This window comes from Coregonus lavaretus, assembly GCF_964263955.1.
Source record: "Coregonus lavaretus genome assembly, chromosome: 2".
Taxonomy (NCBI): Eukaryota; Metazoa; Chordata; class Actinopteri; order Salmoniformes; family Salmonidae; genus Coregonus; species Coregonus lavaretus.
In genome coordinates this window covers 39462452-39481577 of record NC_139989.1, presented here as the reverse complement: position 1 = coordinate 39481577, position 19126 = coordinate 39462452, and the positions used below count along the sequence as shown (strand labels likewise).

The 19126-nt window shown below is 41.9% G+C and overlaps 1 protein-coding gene across 1 annotated transcript in view; it reads left to right on the top strand.

Annotated features, from left to right (window-relative positions):
- Positions 1-580: 580 nt before the first annotated feature.
- The window catches only part of LOC311105106 (ras-related protein Rab-5C-like), a 33283-nt gene continuing 14737 nt past the window's right edge, over positions 581-19126 (top strand). The window contains exon 1 of the mRNA XM_084147127.1: positions 581-721. The gene's annotated coding sequence lies outside the window, so the exon portion shown is untranslated. The remainder of the gene's footprint in view (positions 722-19126) is intronic.

Below are 19126 nucleotides of genomic sequence, written 5' to 3'. Positions count from 1 at the left end.
GGCGTTGTAGGGATGTCATACAGGCACATGGAGGCCACACACACTACTGAGCCTCATTTTGACTTGTTTTAAGGACATTACATCAAAGTTGGATCAGCCTGTAGTGTGGTTTTCCACTTTAATTTTGAGGGTGACTCCAAATCCAGACCTCCATGGGTTGATAAATTTGATTTCCATTGATAATTTGTGTGATTTTGTTGTCAGCACATTCAACTATGTAAAGAAAAAAGGATTTAATAAGATTATTTCATTCATTCAGATCTAGGATGTGTTATTTTAGTGTTCCCTTTATTTTTTTTGAGCAGTGTATATCAATCTCGGATTCGGTTTTTATTTTGCGCTGGGGAGTGAGTGGCAACTGCCACTGCTTGCCACTTCTAAATTAGTCCCTTAAACCCGATCCTAGGCAAAATCAGTAGCATTAATACATTGTGGGAGGCAACAAGTCTGTCTAAGGAGACTACTCCTAAATAATCAGCCCTGACCAAATGTGTGTTCATTAATTTAGTAAACTACAGTTCCCAGGTTACCAAAGATAGATAATCAGATGGAAGCCACACCTTCAGGAAGTGGGAGGATCCCGGAAAAAAATGCACTAAGCAGAAGTGAAGGCCGGGCCTATGTGTTGAGCAGTCGATGTGAGCTGCGATAGAGAGAAAAGTCGTCATTGTGTAAATTGAGAGTATACGAAGAAAAGGGAACGCATATTTGACCTTTAACGGTAAGCTGTAAACTATATTATTTTGGTTCAGATTTCCACTGTCAAATTTTGCTCAATCAACCAGACAGTAAACTAACGTTAGCTAGCTACCTATATAGCCAGATATACGCTAGCGACTGTCAGATTGATATGTTAAATGGGACTGATTACTTGTCCAGATAGCTAATGAGGTAACTAGTTAGCAAACAATAAAATGCTTTGTTCATCATTTGACCAAATAGTTATTTCTCTTTAGATGTTTGATTTACCCCGTCTTTTCTGTGCGATGTCATCATAAACTTAGCTAGCTAACTTGGCTATCGTCCTGTATTGTTTTTACTGGCAGTAACGTTAATTTACAGTGGACATTTTGTCGTTGTCTACTCAGCTAACAAGCTACTCAACTTCAGCTTTTAGTGGCATTATATAACAGTTAAAAAATTGTCTAGCTTTAAAAAGCTAGCTAGTTACTGTGACTTAGTGGGCTAGCTAGCTAAATTACAGTAATGTCATGTGTTAGATTTGTTATTGTATTTCATAGCTAGTTAGCCTTTAACTGACAGCTAACTAACTATATAGCTAGAAGATTTTCCTTTTGGTCCAATCAATTTGATAAACATTTCATATGTTGATTTCTATCTTTCAAACGAGTATCTTAGCTCATTGGCGTCAGCAGGCTCTTGGTATCTGTGATGATGACCGATAGTATGAGGAAGTTTGAAACCCACTAACTTAATGGTTCCTGCCTGGTAATGATCACGAAACATTCCATCTTGCAGTAACTCACATGTCACCTGGTCTTTTACGTTAATTGTTATCTTGCCACTGATTCTAATTGTTTACTTAGCTAGGTCTCAAAACATAGTAATTTCTTCATTTTGCATAATTGGAGTTCAAAGTTCATGGCTGTGTCTAATTAGGCTCATCATTTTGAATGTTATCATTGCTGAGTTACAGTTTGGGTCTGTACTTGGTGTGTCAATGGTGGTACAGGTAGGTCAGTTGTCTGATGTAGCCCTCATCGTGTGAGTCTGTGTCATGTTACTTTTATGTGAATGCATGCCTCTTTTTCTCTGGTCTATGGTGGTATCCCTCATAACTTACTGTGTCTCATCAGTCCTGTACCCTTGTTCACTGCTTCACCTTTACTGCAGGTCATCTATGGCAGTTGTTCCCCCGGAACTCAGTTCGGCTTTCAACTTACTCTTGAAAGTTGTAATGGTAGAATGCACAAGGTGCAATTACGAAATTGGGTAGTGTATCATCCGTTTCCCTCTTGTCATGTCAGTCATTGCATACCTTAGAGCAGAGTTTCCCAACCCCCCCCCCCCTGGGTGCACGTTTTGGTTTTTGCCCTAGCACTATACAGCTGATTCAAATAACCAACTCGTCATCAAGCTTTAATTATTGGAATCAGCTGTGTAGTGCTAGGGCAAAAAACTAAACTTGCTTGAAGAGCGTGTTATGTCATGACTTACCTGGACCACCTATTGAGATGTACCTTTTGTTATGTAAATAATTTGTTAAATGGGGTGAAAAGGAAACTGGAGTGCCACTTTGATGTATGCTCTTGCAAGCTGAAAAGTGGCCTGGGCTTGAGTCTTTTTGGTAAAACACCAGGGTAAATCCTCATTGGAAACTCGTTGGTGTGTTATGGCTCAATAACAGGACTGAAGTTGGACCTTTTGAAATGGAGCGGAGAAGGGATTTTTAATAACTTGCCTAAGCTGCTGCCGTGTTATGGTGTGGACCTTGTCCTTATAGAGAGTGGTGACACATTTTGACACACAGTAAAATAACATCCATCTGCGTGAGACCCAACACTTTTCAATGTTCAATCCGAAGTAGGCCTAGCCTAATTGGTATGCGTTAGTGTGGTCAGAAAGGTTGTAATGCAATGGAGTCGATGGAGGAATGAATGAATCGGGTGTGTAGGAGGAGAAGCATGCCCATTCACAACAGGTAATTCTGATGACTCCGCAAAAGTGAAGATATCCTGTAGGTGTTTAAATTTTTCTATTACCCAAGCTGGAGAGTTCTATGTTCAGTGGTTACTGGTCAGTGGTCAGTTTGCTACCAGACCTGTTTGAGACTGACAAGATCAATGTATGCCTATTGAGGTTCCCCCCTATTGGTTAAACCACAACAATTTAGGCCTAAACAAATGAAAAATAATTTCATTAAGTTTGAGTCATTAATAAATAAGTGTGTGTGGCGCAGTGGTCTAAGGCACTGCATCGCAGTGCTAGCTGTGCCACTAGAGATCCTGGTTCGAATCCAGGCTCTGTCGTAGCCGGCCGCGACCGGGAGACTCATGTGGCGGCGCACAATTGGCCCAGCGTCGTCCAGGGTAGGGGAGGGAATGGGCGGCAGGGACGTAGCTCAGTTGGTAGAGCATGGCTTTTGCAACGCCAGGGTTGTGGGTTCGATTCCCACGGGGGGCCAGTATAAAAAATGATGTATGCACTCACTAACTGTAAGTCGCTCTGGATAAGAGCGTCTGCTAAATGACTAAAATGTAAAAAAATGTAATGTAAATGTTCCTCACAGGCAGCGGAGACACCCACTAACCCCACCCTGACACTTTATCTCTGTAGCTGAGGAGCACAATGTGAAAGGTCCTGTCTGGGGCTCTTATCTCTCACACTAGCACCATGCTCAAACTGAATGGGGGGTTGGGGTTTAGCCTAGTAGGCCTATGCAAAAGCAGATGCTTTTTACTTAGGGTTGAAAACCTACTGGTAATTTTCAAAAGTTACCTGAATCTTTGGTCATTTTTGGTAATTTATACTTTAATGTGGGAAAAAAATATTAATATAGTATTCTTTTTTTTTTTATATCTGTGTCCATATTGTCAATGAGTTTCTAGTAGATGGACCATATGGTTCAAGAGAAAATAGCCTAATTCATGAAAAAAGGATCTAGGTGTTATTTTCAATTAATACTGCAACTATTGTATTTTTCTACAAATGCCACCAGTTTGGCCCCAAAACATTTACTAAAAAGACATATTGACATAGGAAAATAAATAAGTGTGTAAATAATATATAATGGATATTTTATGCTGCCTGAAACCCTTGTATTTTACAGAAATGGTATTCACTAAGTTTGTTGATATTTAGGATGATTTACTATTTTGTCATTTTAAAATGATCTTATTTGATAAAAAAACACACGTGTGTGTGTACATACACTGCTCAAAAAAATAAAGGGAACACTAAAATAACACATCCTAGATCTGAATGAATGAAATAATCTTATTAAATCCTTTTTTCTTTACATAGTTGAATGTGCTGACAACAAAATCACACAAAAACTATCAATGGACCTCCCTACAACGCCTGGGCATGCTCCTGATGAGGTGGCGGATGGACTCCTGAGGGATCTCCTCCCAGACCTGGACTAAAGCATCCGCCAACTCCTGGACAGTCTGTGGTGCAACGTGGAGTTGGTGGATGGAGCGAGACATGATGTCCCAGATGTGCTCAATTGGATTCAGGTCTGGGGAACGGGCGGGCCAGTCCATAGCATCAATGCCTTCCTCTTGCAGGAACTGCTGACACGCTCCAGCCACATGAGGTCTAGCATTGTCTTGCATTAGGAGGAACCCAGGGCCAACCGCACCAGCATATGGTCTCACGAGGGGTCTGAGGATCTCATCTCTGTACCTAATGGCAGTCAGGCTACCTCTGGCGAGCACATGGAGGGCTGTGCGGCCCCCCAAAGAAATGCCACCCCACACCATGACTGACCCACTGCCAAACCGGTCATGCTGGAGGATGTTGCAGGCAGCAGAACGTTCTCCACGGCGTCTCCAGACTCTGTCACGTGCTCAGTGTGAACCTGCTTTCATCTGTGAAGAGCACAGGGCGCCAGTGGCGAATTTGCCAATCTTGGTGTTCTCTGGCAAATGCCAAACGTCCTGCACGGTGTTGGGCTGTAAGCACAACCCCCACCTGTGGACGTCGGGCCCTCATACCACCCTCATGGAGTCTGTTTCTGACCGTTTGAGCAGACACATGCACATTTGTGGCCTGCTGGAGGTCATTTTACAGGGCTCTGGCAGTGCTCCACCTGCTCCTCCTTGCACAAAGGCGGAGGTAGCAGTCCTGCTGCTGGGTTGTTGCCCTCCTACGGCCTCCTCCACGTCTCCTGATGTACTGGCCTGTCTCCTGGTAGCGCCTCCATGCTCTGGACACTACGCTGACAGACACAGCAAACGTTCTTGCCACAGCTCGCATTGATGTGCCATCCTGGATGAGCTGCACTACCTGAGCCACTTGTGTGGGTTGTAGACTCCGTCTCATGCTACCACTAGAGTGAAAGCACCGCCAGCATTCAAAAGTGACCAAAACATCAGCCAGGAAGCATAGGAACTGAGAAGTGGTCTGTGGTCACCACCTGCAAAACCAGTCCTTTATTGGGGGTGTCTTGCTAATTGCCTATAATTTCCACCTGTTGTCTATTCCATTTGCACAACAGCATGTGAAATGTATTGTCAATCAGTGTTGCTTCCTAAGTGGACAGTTTGATTTCACAGAAGTGTGATTGACTTGGAGTTGCATTGTGTTGTTTAAGTGTTCCCTTTATTTTTTTGAGCTGTGTGTGTGTGTGTGTATATATATATATATATATATATATATATATATATATATATATATATATATATATATATATATATATATATATATATATATATATATATATATATATATATATATATACATACACATACATACATACAGTTGAAGTCGGAAGTTTACATACACCTTAGCCAAATACATTTAAACTCAGTTTTTCACAATTCCTGACATTTAATCCTAGTAAAAATGTCCTGTTTTAGGTCAGTTAGGATCACCACTTTATTTTAAGAATGTGAAATGTCAGAATAATAGTAGAGAGAATGATTTATTTCAGCTTTTATTTCTTTCATCACATACCCAGTGGGTCAGAGGTTTACATACACTCAATTAGTATTTGGTAGCGTTGCCTTTAAATTGTTTAACTTGGGTCAAACTATTCCGGTAGCCTTCCACAAGCTTCCCACAATAAGTTGGGTGAATTTTGGCCCCTTCCTCCTGACAGAGCTGGTATAACTGAGTCAGGTTTGTAGGCCTCCTTGCTCGCACACGCTTTTTCAGTTCTGCCCACAAATTTTCTATAGGGTTGAGGTCAGGACTTTGTGATGGCCACTCCAATACCTTGACTTTGTTGTCCTTAAGCCATTATGCCACAACTTTGGAAGTATGCTTGGGGTCATTGTCCATTTGGAAGACCCATTTGCGACCAAGCTTTAACTTCCTGACTGATGTCTTGAGATGTTGCTTCAATATATCCACATAATTTTCCTTCCTAATGATGCCATCTATTTTGTGAAGTGCACCAGTCCCTCCTGCAGCAAAGCACCCCCACAGCATGATGTTGCCACCCCCGTGCGTCACGGTTGGGATGGTGTTCTTCGTCTTGCAAGCTGCCCCCTTTTTCTACCAAACATAACGATGGTCATTATGGCCAAACAGTTCTATTTTTATTTCATCAGACCAGAGGACTTTTCTCCAAAAAGTATGATCTTTGTCCCCATGTGCAGTTGCAAACCGTAGTCTGGCTTTTTTATGACGGTTTTGGAGCAGTGGCATCTTCCTTGCAATATAGGATTCGTTTTACTGTGGATATAGATACATTTGTACCTGTTTCCTCATGCATCTTCACAATGTCCTATGCTGTTGTTCTGGGATTGATTTGCACTTTTCGCACCAAAGTACATTAATCTCTAGGAGACAGAACGCGTCTCCTTCCTGAGTGCTATGACAGCTGTGTGGTCCCATGGTGTTTATATTTGTGTACTATTGTTTGTACAGATGAACGTGGTACCTTCAAGCATTTGGAAATTGCTCCCAAGGATGAACCAGACTTGTGGAGGTCTATAATGTATTTTCTGAGGTCTTGGCTGATTTATTTTGATTTTTCCATGATGTCAAGCAAAGAGGCACTGAGTATGTAAACTTCTGACCCACTGTAATTGTGATGCAGTGAATTACAATTGAAATAATCTGTTTGTAAACATTTGTTGGAAAAGGTACTTGTGTCACGCACAAAGTAGATGTCCTAACTGACTTGCCAAAACTATAGTTTGTTAACAAGAAATTTGTGGAGTGGTTGAAAAACAAGTTTTAATGACTCCAACCTAAGTGTATGTAAACTTCCGACTTCAACTGTGTGTGTGTGTATGTATGTATGTATGTATGTATGTATGTATGTATGTATATATATATATATATATATATATATATATATATACACACACACACACACACACACACACACACACACACACACACACACACACACAGTGGGGAGAACAAGTATTTGATACACTGACGATTTTGCAGGTTTTCCTACTTACAAAGCATGTAGAGGTCTGACATTTTTTATCATAGGTACACTTCAACTGTGAGAGACTGAATCTAAAACAAAAATCCAGAAAATCACATTGTATGATTTTTAAGTAATTAATTTGCATTTTATTGCATGACATAAGTATTTGATACATCAGAAAAGCAGAACTTAATATTTGATACAGAAACCTTTGTTTGCAATTACAGAGATAATACGTTTCCTGTAGGTCTTGACCAGGTTTGCATACACTGCAGCAGGGATTTTGGCCCACTCCTCCATACAGACCTTCTCCAGATCCTTCAGGTTTCGGGGCTGTCGCTGGGCAATACGGACTTTCAGCTCCCTCCAAAGATGTTCTATTGGGTTCAGGTCTGGAGACTGGCTAGGCCACTCCAGGACCTTGAGATGCCTCTTACGGAGCCACTCCTTACTTGCCCTGGCTGTGTGTTTCGGGTCGTTGTCATGCTGGAAGACCCAGCCACGACCCATCTTCAATGCTCTTACTGAGGGAAGGAGGTTGTTGGCCAAGATCTCGTGATACATGTTCCCATCCATCCTCCCCTCAATACGGTGCAGTCGTCCTGTCCCCTTTTCAGAAAAGCATCCCCAAAGAATGATGTTTCCACCTCCATGCTTCACGGTTGGGATGGTGTTCTTGGGGTTGTACTCATCCTTCTTCTTCCTCCAAACACGGCGAGTGGAGTTTAGACCAAAAAGCTCTATTTTTGTCTCATCAGACCACATTACCTTCTCCCATTCCTCCTCTGGATCATCCAGATGGTCATTGGCAAACTTCAGACGGGCCTGGACATGCGCTGGCTTGAGCAGGGGGACCTTGCGTGCGCTGCAGGATTTTAATCCATGACGGCGTAGTGTGTTACTAATGGTTTTCTTTGAGACTGTGGTCCCAGCGCTCTTCAGGTCATTGACCAGGTCCTGCCGTGTAGTTCTGGGCTGATCCCTCACCTTCCTCATGATCATTCATGCCCCACGAGGTGAGATCTTGCATGGAGCCCCAGACCGAGGGTGATTGACCGTCATCTTGAACTTCTTCCATTTTCTAATAATTGAGCCAACAGTTGTTGCCTTCTCACCAAGCTGCTTGCCTATTGTCCTGTAGCCCATCCCAGCCTTGTGCAGGTCTACACTTTTATCCCTGATGTCCTTACACAGCTCTCTGGTCTTGGCCATTGTGGAGAGGTTGGATTCTGTTTGATTGAGTGTGTGGACAGGTGTCTTTTATACAGGTAACGAGTTCAAACAGGTGCAGTTAATACAGGTAATGAGTGGAGAACAGGAGGGCTTCTTAAAGAAAAACTAACAGGTCTGTGAGAGCTGGAATTCTTACTGGTTGGTAGGTGATCAAATACTTATGTCATGCAATACAATGCAAATTAATTACTTAAAAATCATACAATGTGATTTTCTGGATTTTTGTTTTAGATTCCGTCTCTCACAGTTGAAGTGTACCTATGCAAAAAAATTACAGACCTCTACATGCTTTGTAAGTAGGAAAACCTGCAAAATTGGCAGTGTATCAAATACTTGTTCTCCCCACTGTATTTACATATACATATACAGTGAGGGAAAAAAGTATTTGATCCCCTGCTGATTTTGTACGTTTGCCCACTGACAAAGAAATTGTCTATAATTTTAATGGTAGGTTTATTTGAACAGTGAGAGACAGAATAGCAACAAAAACATCCAGAAAAACGCATGTCAAAAATGTTATAAATTGATTTGCATTTTAATGAGGGAAATAAGTATTTGACCCCCCTCTCAATCAGAAAGATTTCTGGCTCCCAGGTGTCTTTTATACAGGTAACGAGCTGAGATTAGGAGCACTCTCTTAAAGGGAGTGCTCCTAATCTCAGCTTGTTACCTGTATAAAAGACACCTGTCCACAGAAGCAATCATTCAATCAGATTCCAAACTCTCCACCATGGCCAAGACCAAAGACCTCTCCAAGGATGTCAGGGACAAGATTGTAGACCTACACAAGGCTGGAATGGGCTACAAGACCATCACCAAGCAGCTTGGTGAGAAGGTGACAACAGTTGGTGCGACTATTCGCAAATGGAAGAAACACAAAATAACTGTCAATCTCCCTTGGCCTGGGGCTCCATGCAAGATCTCACCTCGTGGAGTTGCAATGATCATGAGAACGGTGAGGAATCAGCCCAGAACTACACGGGAGGATCTTGTCAATGATCTCAAGGCAGCTGGGATCATAGTCACCAAGAAAACAATTGGTAACACACTACGCCGTGAAGGACTGAAATCCTGCAGCGCCCACAAGGTCCCCCTGCTCAATAAAGCACATATACAGGGCCGTCTGAAGTTTGCCAATGAAAATCTGAATGATTCAGAGGAGATCTGGGTGAAAGTGTTGTGGTCAGATGAGACCAAAATCGAGCTCTTTGGCATCAACTCAACTCGCCGTGTTTGGAGGAGGAGGAATGCTGCCTATGACCCCAAGAACACCATCCCCACCGTCAAACATGGAGGTGGAAACAAACATTATGCTTTGGGGGTGTTTTTCTGCTAAAGGGACAGGACAACTTCACCGCATCAAAGGGACGATGGACGGGACCATGTTCCGTCAAATCTTGGGTGAGAACCTCCTTCCCTCAGCCAGGGCATTGAAAATGGGTCGTGGATGGGTATTCCAGCATGACAATGACCCAAAACACACAGCCAAGACAACAAAGGAGTGGCTCAAGAAGAAGCACATTATGGTCCTGGAGTGGCCTAGCCAGTCCAGACCTTAATCCCATAGAAAATCTGTGGAGGGAGCTGAAGCTTCGAGTTGCCAAACGTCAGCCTCAACCTTAATGACTTGGAGAAAATCTGCAAAGAGGAGTGGGACAAAATCCCTCCTGAGGTGTGCAAACCTGGTGGTCAACTACAAGAAACATCTGACCTCTGTGATTGCCAACAAGGGTTTTGCCACCAAGTACTAAGTCATGTTTTGCAGAGGGGTCAAATACTTATTTCCCTCATTAAAATGCAAATCAATTTATACCATTTTTGACATGCGTTTTTCTGGATTTTTTTGTTGTTATTCTGTCTCTCACTGTTCAAATAAACCTACCATTTAAAATTATAGACTGATCATGTCTTTGTCAGTGGGCAAACGTACAAAATCAGCAGGGGATCAAATACTTTTTTCCCTCACTGTGTGTATGTGTGTGTGTATATGTATATATATATATATATATATATATATATATATATATATATATATATATATATATATATATATATATATATATATATACTTACTACCGTTCAAAAGTTTGGGGTCACTTAGAAATGTCATTCTTTTCGAAATAAGCTTTTGTCCATTAAAATAACATCAAATTGATCGGAAATACAGTGTAGACATTGTTAATGTTGTAAATGGCTATTTTATAGCTGGAAACGTCAGATTTTTTATGGAATATCTACATAGGCGTACAGAGGCCCATTATCAACTCTCCCTAGGTCAGCATCCCGGAGTTGCCTCTTCACTGTTGACGTTGAGACTGGTGTTTTGCGGGTACTATTTAATGAAGCTGCCAGTTGAGGACCTGTGAGGCGTCTGTTTCTCAAACTAGACACTCTAATGTATTTGTCCACTTGCTCAGTTGTGCACCGGGGCCTCCCACTCTTTCTATTCTGGTTAGAGCCAGTTTGCGCTGTTCTGTGAAGGGAGTAGTACACAGCGCTGTACGAGATCTTCAGTTTCTTGGCAATTTCTGGCATGGAATAGCCTACATTTCTCAGAACAAGAATAGACTGATGAGTTTCAGAAGAAAGTTATTTGTTTCTGGCCATTTTGAGCCTGTAATCAAACCCACAATTGCTGATTCTTCAGATACTCAACTAGTCTCAAGAAGGCCAGTTTTATTGCTTCTTTAATCAGCACAACAGTTTTCAGCTGTGCTAACATAATTGCGAAACCATTTTCTAATGATCAATTAGCCTTTTAAAATGAAAAACTTGGATTAGTAAACACAACGTGCCATTTGAACACAGGACTGATGGTTGCTGATAATGGGCCTCTGTACGCCTATGTAGATATTCCATTAAAAATCAGCAATTTCCAGCTACAATAGCCATTTACAACATTAACAATGTCTACACTGTTTTTCTGATAAATTAATGTTATTTTAATGGACAAAATTGCTTTTCTTTCGAAAACAAGGACATTTCTATGTGACCCCAAACTTTGGAACGTATGTATGTATGGTATGTATGGTATGTATGGTATGTATGTATGTATGTGAGTGATAAGGCCACACAGAGGGCCAGAGATAATTAGACACCTGTAATAATTTTAAGTACCCAAAAAGGACACTTGATGTCATCTGATAATAATATTATATATATATATATATATATATATATAATATGTGTATCCTTAAAGGTTACAAAAATTCTGGTAGTTCCAGTAATATACTGGTACTTCCTTTGCAACCCTAACCTACCTTTTTATGGATTGTTGACACACACATTGTATAGCCTACTTGTGCCTTGTCATGTTGTATTCGTTGTCTATATGTACTCCTGAGTGGCGCAGTGGTCTAAGGCACTGCATCGCAGTGCTAACTGTGCCACTAGAGATCCTGGTTCGAATCCAGGCTCTGTCGCAGCCGGCCGCGACCGGGAGACTCATGGTCGGCGCACAATTGGCCCAGCGTCGTCCAGGGTAGGGGAGGGAATGGCCGGCAGGGATGTAGCTCAGTTGATAGAGCATGGCGTTTGCAACGCCAGGGTTGTGGGTTCGTTTCCCACGGGGGGGCCAGTATAAAAAAAAATATATATATATATATGTATTCACTAACTGTAAGTCGCTCTGGATAAGAGCGTCTGCTAAATGACTAAAATGTAAATGTATATTTCCCTCTAATGTGAGAGGCCAAAATTATCGGCATGGAGTAGAATTGTATTACGCAGGCTTTTGCTTGGCTGTCATGTTTCTCACACAGAGGGAGCCAGAAAGAAGGAAATGCTTGTGATTTCCCCTTGCCTGCCCCATTATCTGCTGGTGACGTGTATCCTGTTTGCATTCCCAGGGACTTAGGGTGCATTTAGACAGGCAGCCCAATTCTGATATTTTATTTTCATTAATTGGTCTTTTGACCAATCACAACAGGTCTTTTCACATCAGATCTTTTTTTTTTTTGAGCTGATCTGATTGGTCTAAAGACCAATGAGTGAAAAGAAAGATAAGAATTGGGCTGCCTGTCTAAACGCAGCCTTAGTCACCATTCCTCTCCCCTTCCAATTGACCCATCCCATAGTCATCATACTATAGTTTATCATGCAGACATATTCAAATTGTCCACTGTACTGCTCCCTAAAAGGTTACCAGCCAAACACATGTCAAGGTTTTAGCCAGTCCCAGAAGCCGGACCTTTATCATCACAGGTTCTAAACTAACGGTTGCCCTGTATCAATGTTCAGAAAGGTTTCCTCTTCCCCTGTTTATAAATGTTGTGGAATGTTTAGTTATGTCACACTCCGCACAGGACCTTCTCAGGAGATATGCCGCCCACTGGCTTTTCAGTCTCCAGGCATCCAGGCCAGCAGCAACAGGGTTTATCAAAGATGGTGAATAAATGAAGATAGTTCACTCAGGGCGTTTACCATTGAATTTTGTTTTTCAATTCTGAGTTACTTAACTGGGTGTGTCTCCAATAGACACCAGTGCAATAGCAGCTGAGTCTGATATACTTAGTTCATTGACTTTCATTGAATCAGAAAAAAACAGCAGTTGGGGTGTCTCGCTTTCTCTTCAGTCTGGGTTTATCCTCCCTGACGGTTTCCCATCCAGGCCCAACCCTTTTAAACTTCAAATGAAAGCTAACAGCGGGATGCAGGCCAGGCAGGGTGGTATGGCTGCTGTTAGCTCCTCCCTCCCTCCCCATTACATCTAATTCCTCTGGTCCCTCCACCCTTGGAGTTCAGAGAACCTGTTGTCATATCACCACTTATTCCTAGGTAACTGGTTAAATGTAGTCTGCCTTCCTGACAGCTTGTTGCACCACTAGTTCCATGACATTGATGATGAATGCACGTTGACACATCTGTAGATAATGGCTGTGCCAGGAAATGGGCTCGCTGATGTTTCAACAGGAGTACTGTAGGAGTGGGAGACTGTTTGTTTGAATTGTCCTTTGGTAACACAGCTCATAGGCCTATTGGGCTGTGTATTGTTAGCAGTGCTAGCCTAATCAGTTGTTTTAAAGGAATTCTGTGCATTTTCATAGTACAACTACCTTCTGTCCAGTCCAGTAACATCAGCTACTCTTTCTGATCAGTCCTGTTCCACCCTCTGCTGATTACCATGACCAGTACTGGCCTAGAAGTTTTACCTAGCCTAATTCCAGATCTGTTTGTGCTTTTGCCTACTCCATTGTCATTGTCAAGCCTTTCAGCAGTGTTTGGCATGACAATTCTATAAGGAGTTGTCAAGAGAGCAGAAACGGACTGGCACCCAGGCTAAGTTGTACCTGACAGCAGAGCAGAGTGAGAGTGGCTAGTTAGTATGTTCTCTGTGAGCTGTGACTGAAGCATACCTTTAGGCTAGTTGTGGTCAATAATGTGGTTGGCTGTGAGGGCTTTTTCCGTGGCAAAAATGAAGACATGATGCAGACCTAACTATTTGGTCCTTTAAAAACCTGCTGTGTGTGCTATAGCTTGGAAAATATATAAATAAATGTGACTCTGGATGACAACGTAATGATGTTTGTTTCCAACATTAGGGCTGTTTTCCTAAAGTTAAATCCACTTCGTGTTTTGATTCCTTGCCACAATACTAACGAGTATTGCAATACTGGTATCGTCACGGCCCTAGGTAAGAGTAGTGTAGGGTATAGCGGATGGGGTTCAAGGCTAAATATGAGAGTGGGCACTTCAAAAGTTAGCCAACTTAAGGCCAGGTGTGTGGATCAGTCATTTTGTGTGTTTGGGATGTAGTATAAGACAAAACCAACAAAGGTGATGGTTACTGATTTCACTGGTCATGTTAAATAGAAACTGAACAGTTACTGAGAATTTCATACTGAGAATTCCATACTCTTTTTCAGACTTACTAACATGCTGACAAAACTGACCACATTGTGTGCCCGAGTGTTGCAAAATAAATGTACACATTCATTTTATTCAATCATTTCATCCAAACAGTAGAGAAGACGGTTTTGTATGACTCAAAAGGGGTCAAAATTCTACAAATCCAGCAAAAAAAGGACCATATGCATGTCAGGTAAAATAACAACCCAATGGTTATCTCCCAGGACCAATTATCTAGCAACAGCAAGCTAGCTAAATGTCCATGAATGTGTGTTTCAACCTGACCCCAAATTAATATAGGTGGTTCACAGTTGGTTTTGGTATTTTAACCTGTGTGTCATGAACGCGTCTGGTGGAGATAGACGACATCAACATGCACGCGCAGAGTCGGTCTGGTCAGCATGTCCGTCATAAACGTAGCTTCTTCATTTGATATATCTGTGCATGTCTTGTATAGTGTTAAAATCTACCCCATGCATGTGAGTGAAAAACTGCTGATTGGATCATGAGGGCAATGCATGGAGTATCTGTATGTATGTAGTTAATTGTGTGTGGCTCTACTAGTTCTCAGTGGCTGTGTTTCACTAAGTGCTTGGATGTCAAGCTGGCAACAAAGCCCACGGGAGGCTGTATGAATATTTCACTATCCCTCCCTTTCTCTCTCTCCATCCCCCTCGCCCACTCTCTCTTTGACCCATCTTTTCTTCCCTCCATCTCTCTGACCCACTTCAGTGTGGAGGTCTCCAGAGCCCATTAAAGATGCCAGCAAATGGCTGCTTAGATGCAGGATGCTGTTCTGTCTGGCTTTCAGAACAGGAGTGAGTGTTGGGCCAGCCACTGCAGCCCTCTAGCAATCAGTCAATCATATTACCTAGGAGAACAGGACAGCCTGTTCACTGTACTGTTCTATACTGTTCAATAACCATGTCCTAACTCTTAGGCCTAAATCCACTGTTTTGGTTTATAATGGTGGATTGAACACAGGGCTTTTGATGTGCATCAGATTTGAGTTGTTATATTTGTCCTCTACGTGTGTTTATATTATATTGAGTGTTAACATCAGTGTTACTGACACTAATATACAATATGGGCTCATGTATGACTAGCCTAGGTTATATGTTCTCACTCTTTATACTGTTGTTTTGGTTTCTGAAGCCCTCCTCTCAGGCTGTGAATCTCCCGGCCTCTCCCCCAGCCTCCCTCCCGCTCTCTCCTCTTCTCCCTGTTCTTAGCTGTGGAGCTGTGAGGCATGCTGACCTCTTCATTTCCATAGTGTGTGTGTAGTAGGCTATCAGGGTTGGAGAGCAGTCACTTAGAATGGTAGACAGACAGGCAAAGGTAAACATGTTGTGTAAAAAGTGCCTCAAAACATTTTGACAGAAGTGACCTGCTTAGGCTAGCTTAATTAGAAGAAATACCAGGATGTTTCTACATTCTTCTCAGAAACACAAATACATTAGGCTTAGTTCCACTGTCTTGGTCTATGTTAGCTTTGTTACAACTTCCTCTCTTGTTTGAACCTCTGCTTCATCATACTGGCACGTAGGGGAATGACATGTTAATCCAATGAACATGCCGCTATTTCTCGCCACACTCTCACTGTGGTGCATCTAGGAATCTCTCGGACGGTGTGTAATGTGTACGTAGCAGTAGTCTAGGCCTTTGGTGTGCTGCCTTGCTGTACTGTCTGCTCTGTGCTGGGCTGACCCAACACAGGGTGATCTTCTGTCACATGCAGACTGGTGTCTGGCCTGGGATGGACTGAGCGCCAAAAGCAACCCTACTCTGGCTGGCCTACCTCTCTCTCTCTCCTTAACCAGGGCCCCATAAAATCTGTTGTGGACGGAATCCAGACAATAAAACAGAATTCAACAATATTCAAAAATGTATTGAATTTATTAGAAAAGAGTTTGCCCAAGTTAATCATAAGACATTAACTAAATGCATCAGTGATTTATATTTTCCTGCAACTTTCTGAAACTGTGTGTGTGGTGCACGCATATGTCTACACTTTGTAGCCACGTTAGCGACGATGCTAATGATAACCGTCTTCTGGTAGAGATGGCTTTCCCAAAAACGTTCTCAATTAAATGTTAACTACAAAGTAGCCTTTGCCTGCCTACCCGGCAGAATGATTTCATGATTATTTGCATCAATCCAGTGGCCATTTGTTTTGCATACTCTGCAATCACATGAGCAGTTAAGAAACGTTGCTAACCAAACAACAGTCTCTTGCTGGTGCACACTTGCATTAAAGGGTAACTACACCCCAAAATCTAAATGTCTTTCAGCATTGTTGTGGAATTAAAAAGTCCCATTTTGTTGTTTTTTCTATAATAATAAAAACAATTTGAGACTGAAAAACAGAAACCTGGATAAACAAAATGAAGAAAACGGAATTTGGGGAAATAATAAACGGATTATGTCATGGGACCCCCATTGATTTTGTTGTGTTTGAGTCACTCAGATAGCGTAAGAACATGGCATAAGCCATGGCAAAATGTGTAGAATTTGTAGAAAATTAGCTTTAAAACATAATTTTTTAATTACCCCCATGAATGTGTAGAATTGTAGAAAACTATACACATTTCTCTCCTTCCCATGGCGTGACCGCACCATTGTCCACACAGCCCCCCCCCCCCCCCAGACATTACTCTCCCCCTCTAGTCAAGTGTGTTTTTTCCATCTTTGAATGCACTCAATGCTGAAAGAGGCCTATACACTGTAGAGTGTCGTGTAGACCTTTATTGTGACGTTTCACACTTATTTTAGCTTTGTAGGCTAGCCTAGGCTAGTTGTCCTAACAGCGAATGGTTTAGTATAAAGGGCCAACAGTACATTATGTATGTGCTACTCTGTCCTTCTGAAATGTTCACTTCCTGCTTTGATATTAATTCAGTTTCCTGTCCCTTTCACCAAGCAGAAGCTGACTGACCTCACGTGTAAAGTAGCACTATGGAAGATTAGCTGTTTACTTACTGTAGTCATATTCCTCAGTCAATGTAAATAACAACACTTGGACTCTGTAATCTTATGGTTGGGCCAGTGTACTCAATCTGCACATCATCATGTAACTAACATGGACCTATCTACTTTAAGATGGATGTGTGCAGGCCCAGGTGGATTGTAACACAGAAACAGGAGTCATTGGGGCAGGCAGCTCAGAGACTATCAGTTCCTGTTCTGTATTTTCACTGTGGTCCTCAGCTCTGTGGTGTCTGAGAACACACACACACAACACAAACGGGTTGCATGTGAACACGGAGTTGAACTCGGCTTTAGGCTAATGTGTGTAGACAGAGGTTTGGGGGGCGGGGCGCGTGGAGGTGACTTATCTCCCCCAAAATGTGTCGTTCAAGCGTTGTGAATGCTCACGGTTAATTGTGGTCATACTCATCATGGCCCAGTCTGCATATCTAAATGTTGCTTTAGACAGGACCCCAGGATATTTCCTTCAGTGCTGTATTTGACTGTTGAGTCTAAAGTAAATATAATTAAAAGAAGAGGGCAAGGCTTATCTCCCTGTCCAGTCCTGGCTACATTGAAACACAGACGTCCAGACCACATAATGTAGGTTCAGTAGGCCTATCAGAAAATAACCTTCATTTAAACCTTGACCTGTTTTCTTGTCAAACTATGGTGTTTAGAAGCACTGAGATGTTCCTCGACAATAGTGTTTATCAGAACATTATTGATTTACAACACTGATCAACTGGTGCGGAATAATTAGTCTGCTAGGCATTGATTTAAGGCATTTTGGGGTTTTAGTGAGGAACTGATGCACATCAGGACCATTTTAAAGAAGAGGTTTGTTTGAACCTGAATAATAAGCCCAGTCAAAGGCTAAGATAGAAAGAACGCACTACATTGGAACATGAAAGCAGATTAGTTTCTACCAGACACTTCTGGGAGGAGCCTACTTGGTATGACATCATTGTCTCCTTGCCCTCAACACTTTGCTCACTGCTTAGGCAAGGCTATAAGAAATGATAATGGACATAATTACTCTTATATTCATCTCGATAGCTGTAAATGGGGTGCATAGAAACTGTTATAGATAGTAAGCATATGTCATTTGGTGATGTTATTACTGGTGAGATGAAGGTAGGCCCCTAAATGGCAGGGTATCCAGGAAAGAAAACGAGTAGGTGGCCAGTATGATGCAGGACAACTTGAGTAAAATATATACAGGTTATATTTACAAAGAATGCAGATCAGCCTATGATTTAGGTGGCAGGTAGCCAGCGGTTAAGAGCATTGGGCCAGCAACCGAAAGGTCGCTGGTTCAAATCCCCAAGCTGACTAGGTGAAAAATCTGTCTGTGCCCTTGAGCTAGGCACTTAATCCTAATTGCTCCTGTAAATCGCTCTGGATAAGAGCGTCTGCTAAATGACTAAAATGTAAAAATGTAAATGATTGACATAACAGGACGCACAACTGCAATGCGTCTTCAGGCAGCGTTGTGGACGGAAGAAATAGAGGTGGAGACGTATGAACATCACGACAGGAAGAATTAACACGTCAGTATATAAAGCCAACGAGTAGAATAAAGAACACAGATATATACAGAGGTCAAACGGAATGTGATTCTGATTGGCGTGCGTAAAAGACAGCAATGCGTTAGAGCATAAAGTATATATCTCTCTCTCGATAGATAAGATCTGCTCCTTTATATGTATTCTTTGTAAATACATTTGCGTTCTAATTAGGGATGCAAATGTTGGTCAATTTTGCAGCCAACTAACCGACCCTCATTATATCCAGCCAATAAAGGGTAAAAAAATATCCAAACAGTCAAATGACATGACCACCAGAAAATAATATGCATGTATACAAGGAACAGATATTTTTCATTAAGAGCTTAATGAAAACATGCAACAATAACAAGCCTATCGTCTTAGTCAGAAAGCTGTAGCCTATTATTGAACATGCAACAGCTGTAATGAAGCAGCGAATAAAACTTCATTTTCC